This window comes from Canis lupus, chromosome 4 (assembly GCF_048164855.1).
Source record: "Canis lupus baileyi chromosome 4, mCanLup2.hap1, whole genome shotgun sequence".
Lineage (NCBI taxonomy): Eukaryota > Metazoa > Chordata > Mammalia > Carnivora > Canidae > Canis > Canis lupus.
Window position 1 is genome coordinate 68,358,946 of NC_132841.1, and position 9,147 is coordinate 68,368,092.

The 9,147-nt window shown below is 33.8% G+C and overlaps 1 long non-coding RNA gene across 1 annotated transcript in view; it reads right to left on the reverse strand.

Moving 5' to 3' along the window:
- LOC140632590 (uncharacterized) overlaps nt 1–8,543 on the reverse strand; it is a 100,233-nt gene extending 91,690 nt beyond the window's left edge. Inside the window, exons 1-2 of the long non-coding RNA XR_012030194.1 lie at nt 6,893–8,543; nt 3,557–3,605 (exon numbers count right to left, since the gene is read on the reverse strand). This is a non-coding gene — a long non-coding RNA (uncharacterized lncRNA). The remainder of the gene's footprint in view (nt 1–3,556; nt 3,606–6,892) is intronic.
- Nucleotides 8,544–9,147: the final 604 nt, after the last annotated feature.

Below are 9,147 nucleotides of genomic sequence, written 5' to 3' on the forward strand. Positions count from 1 at the left end.
ATGGAGCTGATATTTATGATTTCCATTTTATTTTTTAAAGGCTTTCTGAACTAACATGATGTTCTAATCTCTAATAAAAACAGCCTAATTGCCCCCCCGCCATTTAGACTGCAATCATAAAGGTCTAGCTTTTTTTTTTTTATAAAAACACTGTTCATTCTTAGATTACAGTGTATTCATAAACAAACCCCTATGTGTTGTTGTTGTTGTTGTTGTTGTTGTTTTGAGGTAGAGAATGTAGCATTTAGTTGCATGAAGTTGAACTCAGGGATTAAACCAAAATGGATTTAAACTGGAGAACATTCATTATGTTCTCCATGAAAAGCAGGAAGATAGTAGCATTCATACTAAGTCAAAAAGCAATGAAAATAGGAAATAAATCAAAATTTACATAAATATTAGAATTTTATTATTTTTTCTACTCAAAGCTATATTATTTTCTTGTATGAGAAAATCAACAACAGAAGTATTTAAGAACTCACAAACCTTCACTTTGTACTTAGAACATGTTTGCATTTTTGTAGTGTTATGCCTTCTGAGAGCTAATAATAACATAATTTCGGGTCTGTGGACTATCTTGCCTAGAGTTAACACTTGAGGAAATGACTAAAGTTCAAAAGATTCATAGAAATATCTCAAACACAATTCTGAAAAAGGGATCATTCCATTGCAGCATCTCATGAATTTAATACATGAATACAAATAGTAATATCACATTTTGTTCCCTGGACCTAAGCTCATCAAAGTTCAATTTTGTTTCAGCAGGGAAGAAAGTTAATAGGAGGCTACATCTGTCTTTAAATAACTCAAGTAAATTCTCTGAAAATGATTCAGTCTTTTCTTGTTTTTGTATCTTCCTTCTCCCTCTCCCATCCCACACACATCCCCCACAATGAAAGCAATCTTATAGTCGATAACTTTTTTTTTTTCCTCTGAGTCAAAAGTGTAGTAAATTTTGTTTTGGGTGGTTATGCCAAACAGTGGAGCCAAGAGGTAAGAGAAATAAACATAGGACAAGACATAGGACAAGAAAATCATCTCAAATTAAATGAGGGCTTTTCAAAAACCTTAATATGCTCTAAAATCCTCTCTAAACTGTATTAAGGATTAGGGACTGCTCTCATCCCACCTTATACAATATTTTCTGAATTTACAAAAAAAGAGTTCAGTTCAGTTTCAAAAATTATAACTACCATAACTGATTGCTGAGTTGGAAGTGTATGTTGTGAATCAAATGTGCAGCATTTACTGTTAAAGAAAAAAACACAGAGTCAGAAATTTTAAATAGAATGTTTGAAATAATAAATGTGAGATATAGGGCACAAAACAGTTCCACTTTTTGAACTAAGAATCAGGTAGAAATATATTTATTTTTCTTTTAAAAATATTTTTTGTGGGGATCCCTGGGTGGCTCTGTGGTTTAGCGCCTGCATTTGGCCCAGGGCATGATCCTGGAGTCCTGGGTTCAAGTCCCTCGTCGGGCTCCCACCATGGAGCCAGCTTCTCCCTCTGCCTGTGTCTCTACCTCTCTCTCTCTATGTCTATCATGAATAAGTAAATAAAATCTTTTAAAAATATTTTTTGTTTTGTTTTGTTTTTGTTTTTATTGAAGTTCGATTTGCCAACATATAGTACAAGTGCTCATCCCATCCAAGTGCCCTCCTCAGTGCCCATCACCCAGTTACCCCATCCCCCTGCCCACCTCCCCTTCTGAAACCTTTTGTTCATTTTCCAGAGTTGGGATTCTCTCATGGTTTGTCTCCCTCTCTAATTCTTCCCACTCATTTATTTATTTTTAGAGAGAGAGGGGAGAGAGGAGTGGCAGAAGGAGAGGGAGAGAATCTCAAGCAGACTCTCTGCTGAGCTTGGAGCTGATGTGGGGCTCAATTTCACAGACCGAGATCATGACCTGAGCTAAAATCAAGAATCAGACGCTTAACCAACTGAGCCACCCAGGCGCCCTACTTTTCTTATTTATAGTTTAACAGTTGGATTTTTCCTATAAACTAGGGAGCAGCTGATGGCTTATGTCATCTAACTCTTTTACACCATGTTAGCAAAAGGCTCTGCTTTCTCTTTCAGACAGATAAGGTTAATAAATAGTTAAAAAAAACAATAATAACTAAGTTTTATTGAAAACTTACTATTTGAACTCTTACTTGAATCAATTAAGTTCCCTCAATGAGCTTATGAAGAATACACTAGTATTATCCATTTAACCAAAAAAAGCCAAGTCTCAAAGGAGTAAAATAGCAAGCAGAAAAGAATTATAATCCAGGCTGACTTCCTCATAAACACTCTTAACCTCTCACTTGCATAGCCCATAACATTAAGTCTATGTTTTTCCTTTGCACTACTCATCAAACCTGGAATTTTTCTCTTGTGACTCTTTAAATTTTATTTTATTTTTTAAAAAGATTTTACCCATTTATTTGAGAGAGAGAGAATGAGAGAAAGGGCACCATTAGGGAAGGGGCAGAGAGAAAGGAGGGAGAAGCAGACTCCCCTCCAAGAAGGGACCCCAATATGGGGCTTAATCTCAGGATCAGAAGATCATGAATCAAGCCGAAGGCAAAAACCCAACCAAGTGAGCCACCCAGGTGACCCTAAATTTTATTTTAAATATGTTTCATCCCTTAGTAATTGTAAAAATTCTAGTAAATAAATTTAGGAATAGTTTCTGATGTTGTTGCTTTTCTATTACTAGTTTTGCTTACATTTCCCTCCCTATACTATTTCTTTCAATGTTACACTAATCATCGTCATTAGCAACATCCATAAAGATTTACTTCTACTGTCTGAAAACATTTAGCAAATATAATATCCTAGGCCCTACTGAATAAGTTAATAGATAGATAGATAGATAGATAGATAGATAGATAGATAGATAGATAGATTAGTACTAGATTTTGAAGGGAAATACATATCTTGCTAAACTGTCTCCTTGAAGGCAATGGGAGACATTTAGATTATGCAGTACAGTAGTGTCATATTCAGTGATTTGCTGATTAAAAAAATCACAAGGGTGGAAGTTTGAAAAAGAGTGAAATTAGATGCAGGGAAATCAGTTAAGGAGATTTTGCCATTTAATTTAGGCAAAAAATTATGTTAACAGGAATTGAAAGTTAGGGTAGATAGAAAATCTTTTAAAGAGATAATCAGACTGAAGCCACATTCTAATAGTAAAGAGGAAAGATGCAAAGTATTAATTTTACCTACCATGAATAAAGATTTAAAGATCAGAAGATAAAAATGAGTAAGTGCCACTTGTCATCCTCCTACCTGCACTTCAGTAGAGCAATATGGGTTTTTCACTTATCTTCATACTCCTCTGGTCAAAAGAGGTGGAAACCTCTGCTCTTTTGGCAGAGCAAAAACAGAGGAAGAAAACATGGGGCTATTTTTTTTCTCCCATGAAGGGAGCTTCCATGAAATCTCTCTTAGAAAATATGATCCAAAGGCCAAGAGTAAGTGAGCCTTAGGAGAGTGAGTACTAATGTCCTTGTAATGCAAGATCAAACACCTGTCCAGCCACCACAAATGACCACAACCTTACCTGAGAGCTACTCCCCAAAGTCTTGCCACATTTAATATTCCTCTTTGACCTATAGAAAGATAATTTAAAGTGAAGATGATTTATTTAGCCTGCAAAAAGTTAATTTAAAAGATTCTTCTTTGTGTCTGGATAACATTATCAGATTTTATATTTTCAAATTGTTCCTTCCGTTTACCAAGTAAAATACTTATAAAAACACAAAGATATAATATCATGACAACACTGCAGATAAAATTGATGGGACAACTCATTGTTAGAATCTATTACAAACCCCATAGACAAAACTGAGAATCACAACGGTTGGCAATCTCCATATTTTCTAATTGTTTGTTGTTTATTGTCTCCCCTGGCAGGCTATATTACGAAAATAATATATTATATTAACAATGATAGAGAGAAGGGAAAGACAGTTACATTGGGATTTAAGTCATGGGGACTCCAATAATGATATTTAATTATTGATTTAGACAAACTATTTTTTAAAGATTTTATTTATTTATTCATGAGAGAGAGAAAGAGGCAAAGGCATAGGCAGAGAGGGAAGCAGGCTCTCAACAGGGAGCGTGATGGGGGGACCTGATCCCATCACAAATACTGGAAAACATATGGCATACTTAAAAAGGCATAAAAAAGAGAAATGTCAAAGAATTAACAAAAGAATCAGAAAATACAATAGACAGACATATCTATTGCAACAGTATATCTAAATAGCTTAAATTCAGCACCATAAAATTAGTTTAGCTAAAGAAAATTAGACAAAATGACACAAGTAAGCTAAAAAGAAAAATGATGGGTGAAGATATATAGAAAAAGGCAATACAGAGAAAGACAGGTGGTAACAATAAAATTAGATAAAGGAAAAATCAGGTAAAAATTATATAAGGGGGATCCCTGGGTGGCGCAGCGGTTTAGCGCCTGTCTTTGGCCCAGGGCGCGATCCTGGAGACCCGGGATCGAATCCCACGTCGGACTCCCGGAGCATGGAGCCTGCTTCTCCCTCTGCCTGTGTCTTTGCCTCTCTCTCTGTGTGTGTGACTATCATAAATAAAAAAATAAAATAAAATAAAATAAAAATTATATAAGGATCATTTTATATTGATAAATATTTCAATTCATAATAAAATGATGTGTATAATTAAGAATGCCTCTGTAATGGGTAATGTTTTCTTGTAATAACAAATATGAAAACTAGAATAGATTTTAAAAATTGACACAGATGGTAGTACTAGAAGTCTATATGTCCCCCTTTGAATTTCAGCAAATTTAGTAGGCAAAAACCAAGCTACTGAGAATATTAATCATATGTTAAGTTATTTCATGTTATATAGACAACACAAGAGTATGTTTTATATTGCAAGGATTATGCTTTTTAAATAAAATGCATAATTGTAAAATCAATAAATCTGACTACATGAAAAACAAAGTTAATAGGAAAATTAGAATGTTTAGCATAAATAATATGGAAAAGGATTATTTTTTGTCAAAAATATAAATTATTATGAAAAACACTAGCAATCTAACAGATAAATGAGCAAAACACTGATTACTCACATAAGTAGTATAATTTTATTAAATATAAAGAAATTTTTAAGTTTGCTATTCATCAAAAACATATAAATTAAATCAGCAGTGAAACTGGGGGATGCTTACTGAATAAATCCAATTTTTAATTACTAAGCCAAGTGAGAATGTCATAGGCTGAGCAGTCTCATATATTGCTAATGATAAAGCTTTCTGGGAAATAAGTGAAAAACTTGAGACTTAATAATGTTCAACATATCTTTTTTATTCAGTAAAGGGTACCCTTGTGGAAATTATACAAAGTACACACAAAAAACATGTAAGCACAAAAAAAATGTAAGCACAGAAATCCTCTTTGCAATATTATATATGAAAACAAACAATATCTAAAATAAATCCATAATCCCTTAATTGAAACCATTAGGAATTTTTTTTTTGCAATTCATCATTTTTTTTTTGGTCTCCACAATGCAAAGACTAAGCCCTTGCATATTTAGGGCAACAGCTCATAATCTATTAATAATTCTGCTGGGAAATACCTTTAAATGGGATAAACATAGATAGTCAATAGCCTCACATCAGTTTAGGTAAGTCTTGTCACTAAATTGGATCAGGCCAGCCCAGGTGCCCTCAGATGAGTTACAAAAACTCTTCTTTTCACAGCTGTTTGGATTTTGAAATTAGAAATAAAGATACAAAATTTTGAAATTATAGAAAAGGGAACAATACTGATGGAATATTTGAAGCACTATTAAATTATGAAGCATCCATATGATACAATATGACTTAGCAAATAAAATTAGAGTCAAAATGGTATAGTCTATAGTACAAGGAAAGTCTTTTTTATAATACCTGGTGGAAATATTAGTATTTGAAATTATATATATATACACATATATTTCCAAGTTTAAAAATATGTGCATAGAATGTAGACAAAATATTATGAATGTTAATAGTAGTTCTTTCTCAGTGTTGGGGTAACGGTTGATTTTTTTTGCTTTATTTTTAAGTCTTATCTATATTTTCCAACTTTTAAAATAATGAGTATGTATTCCTTTTATCGCAGAAAAAAATACAGGGTTTTGAGAGTTTACGGTGTTATTATTAAGATAAATCTAAGCAAGTATTCTTTAACTCACAGAAAGATAAAAGCATATATTTAGTAACAAAATCTGAAACTCTTGACTCTAAAGGTGATTAACAGCAATAGTAGTTCACTAAGGAATTCTTTGGAAACACTATCCCTAAAGAAATCTAAATGATTTACAACTCCTGCCTATATTCTTTTATTTATTCTAAAGATGTGTTTTATGTTCCAATTTCTCATTTAAAAAAAAAAAAACAGCTATTTATTTTTAGTAATCTCTACACCCAGTGTGGGACTCAAACTCACAACCAAAAGATCAAGAGTCACATGCTCTTCTTACTGAACTAGCCAGGCACCCCCCAATTTTTCCTTTATTTTTTTTTAATTTTTTTTTAATTTTTTTTAACAATTTTTCCTTTAAAATGTTGATAAAACAGTTGTTTGCCACAGGGAAATTAAAAGAAAGGGAGTAAAGAAAAATAAATTAGCTTCAAGATTTGTTCAATCCCCTTTTTACTGCTTTCATCCTGGAATATGCAGAAATGATAATGTAAGAAAGTATTAACCTATGTGTTTGCTCAGTAAAGTTCACACTTACCAAAATATTATCCTGAATATATACCATAGTCTCTTTAGACCTTCCTGGTCTCTTAGCATTTGAGTTCTCAGTCAAACATAATTTTTCTAGTCAACACATACCCCATATACCACCCAAATCTTTAACTTACATTTCCTTGAGTGGCTCAGGCTCTCTGTTCTATAAAGAGACATTGGAGTTGAAATACTTTTTTAAAGTTTATTTTAACTAATCTCTATACCCAACATACGGCTCAAACTCATGACCCCAAAATCAAGAGTCACATGCCCCTGGGACTGAGCCAGGCATGCGCCCCAGAATTGAAATACTCTTAAGACTGTTTCACAACAGACTTTCCCAGAAGGTTCCAAATGTTCAGTATTTGTTCCATTTCCCCAATCCTGTTGTAAATAACAACTTAGGATCTCATCTCGTTAGGTCATAGTCATCACTTGACTCATACAGGGAGTTAGTAGCTGATTATGAGTGAGCATCAAGGCATCTATTTTTAGATCTTTAAAACACAGACCTTCTGGCTAACCTATATCAATCTAATGAATGAATCATATTCTTTTGGTAAGAAAAGATGTAAAAGCTTGTCTTTAACCCTCCCAGTTCCTTTCACTCCTATTAAGTCTGTTCTAAGCCCCAGAGTTAGGGCAGCTGACTCCTGGCTAGTTGTCACAAACAACTTTTAGTTGCATAATGGCTTGATGCATCTCCTTGTTTTGTTTTGTATTTAGGTTGATTCTGGTATAGTTGATACAAATTGGTACACAGGGCCTCTAGTTGTATTTTTGAAAGTAAAAAGAAATCCTATGAAGGGGATATGATCATTTTTTTTAAAAAAATTTATTTATTTATGATAATCACACAGAGAGAGAGAGAGAGAGGCAGAGACACAGGCAAAGGGAGAAGCAGGCTCCATGCACCGGGAGCCCGATGTGGGGATTCGACCCCGGGTCTCCAGGATCACGCCCCGGGCCAAAGGCAGGCTCTAAACCGCTGCACCACCCAGGGATCCCGGATATGATAATTTTTAATGAACTGAAGTTTTTAGCAAAAAGCGAATATAAATTTGCAAAAGAATGAAACACTGTAGTTCCAGATTCCTTGGATATTAGAAAGCTGGAGAATTAAAGTTGCAGGTCCTAGAAAAAGAAATAGCAACCAAGAACCAAGGATGTGTCTTAACAACAGCAGAGGACCTAACTGGATAAGTAGTATATACTGGAGGAGGCTTGTACTGGATCAATGCAATGATTGTTCTCTTTTTTTTATCTCCACATTCTAGTGATGTCACAGTTTTAGCTTGAAATTGGCAATGGGTGTAGTGGCTAACCACAGAAATCATCAAACACTACAAATCAGAACTTCTCTCTCTCTCTCTTTCTCTTTTGTCCTTCAGGCAAGCTGTTAAGCATTTGCTAGACATAGACTAAGGTATATAGTTTTCAGAATTTTTAATAATGTAGCTAGTGGTAGGTGTGATTGTATATTCCTTCAAAGTCAGTGCAGGACACCTAGGTGGCTCCGCGGTTGAGCCTCTGCCTTTGGCTCAGAGCGTGATCCTGGGTCTGGGGATCGAGTCCACATTGGGTTCCTGCAGGGAGCCTTCTTCTTCCTCTGCCTGTGTCTCTGCCTCTCTCTCTGTCTCTCATGAATAAATAAATAAAGTCTTTTTTAAAAAAATTCAGTGCTATATGATGAAAAACAAACTCTACACATAAAGCAGGATATTATTTGAAGTCAGTCTCTGATTAATTGAAGATATACATTGTAAACTCTAGGGCAACTACTAAATAAATTCTTTTGATATAAATAATAAGGCAATAGTGAAGGTAAATGAAATCATAAGAAAAATGCTCAATTAACCAAAGATACAGAAGTGAAAGAAGATAAAAGAAATAAGGAACAGATAAAACAAATAGTAAGATTGTAGATTTTAATCTAACCAGATTAAAAATAACAACTTGTGAATGACCTAACCATACTAATTAAAAACAGAGATTATCAAACTGGATTTTTAAAAGTATACATTATTTATAAGAAGCCCTGTTAATATAAAAGCATAGATAGATTAAAAGTAAAATGATGACAAAAGTTATACCATGCTAAAACCAACAAAAGAAAGCTAGAGTGGCTATTTGGTCATACAAAGTTACTTCAGAACAAGGAATATTACCAATGTTTAAATTAGATAAATTAGATAATAATAAATGGGTCAATTCTCCAAGAAGATCTAACAGTTCTAAATGTGTACATTCCTACCAACACAACCTCAAAATACATAAATCAAAAACTGATAGTGCTGAAAGGAAAAATAGATAAATCCACAACTATAGTTCTACACTTCAATACTTCTCTCTCAGGAATTGCTAAAACAGACAGGAAATCAGTTAAGAT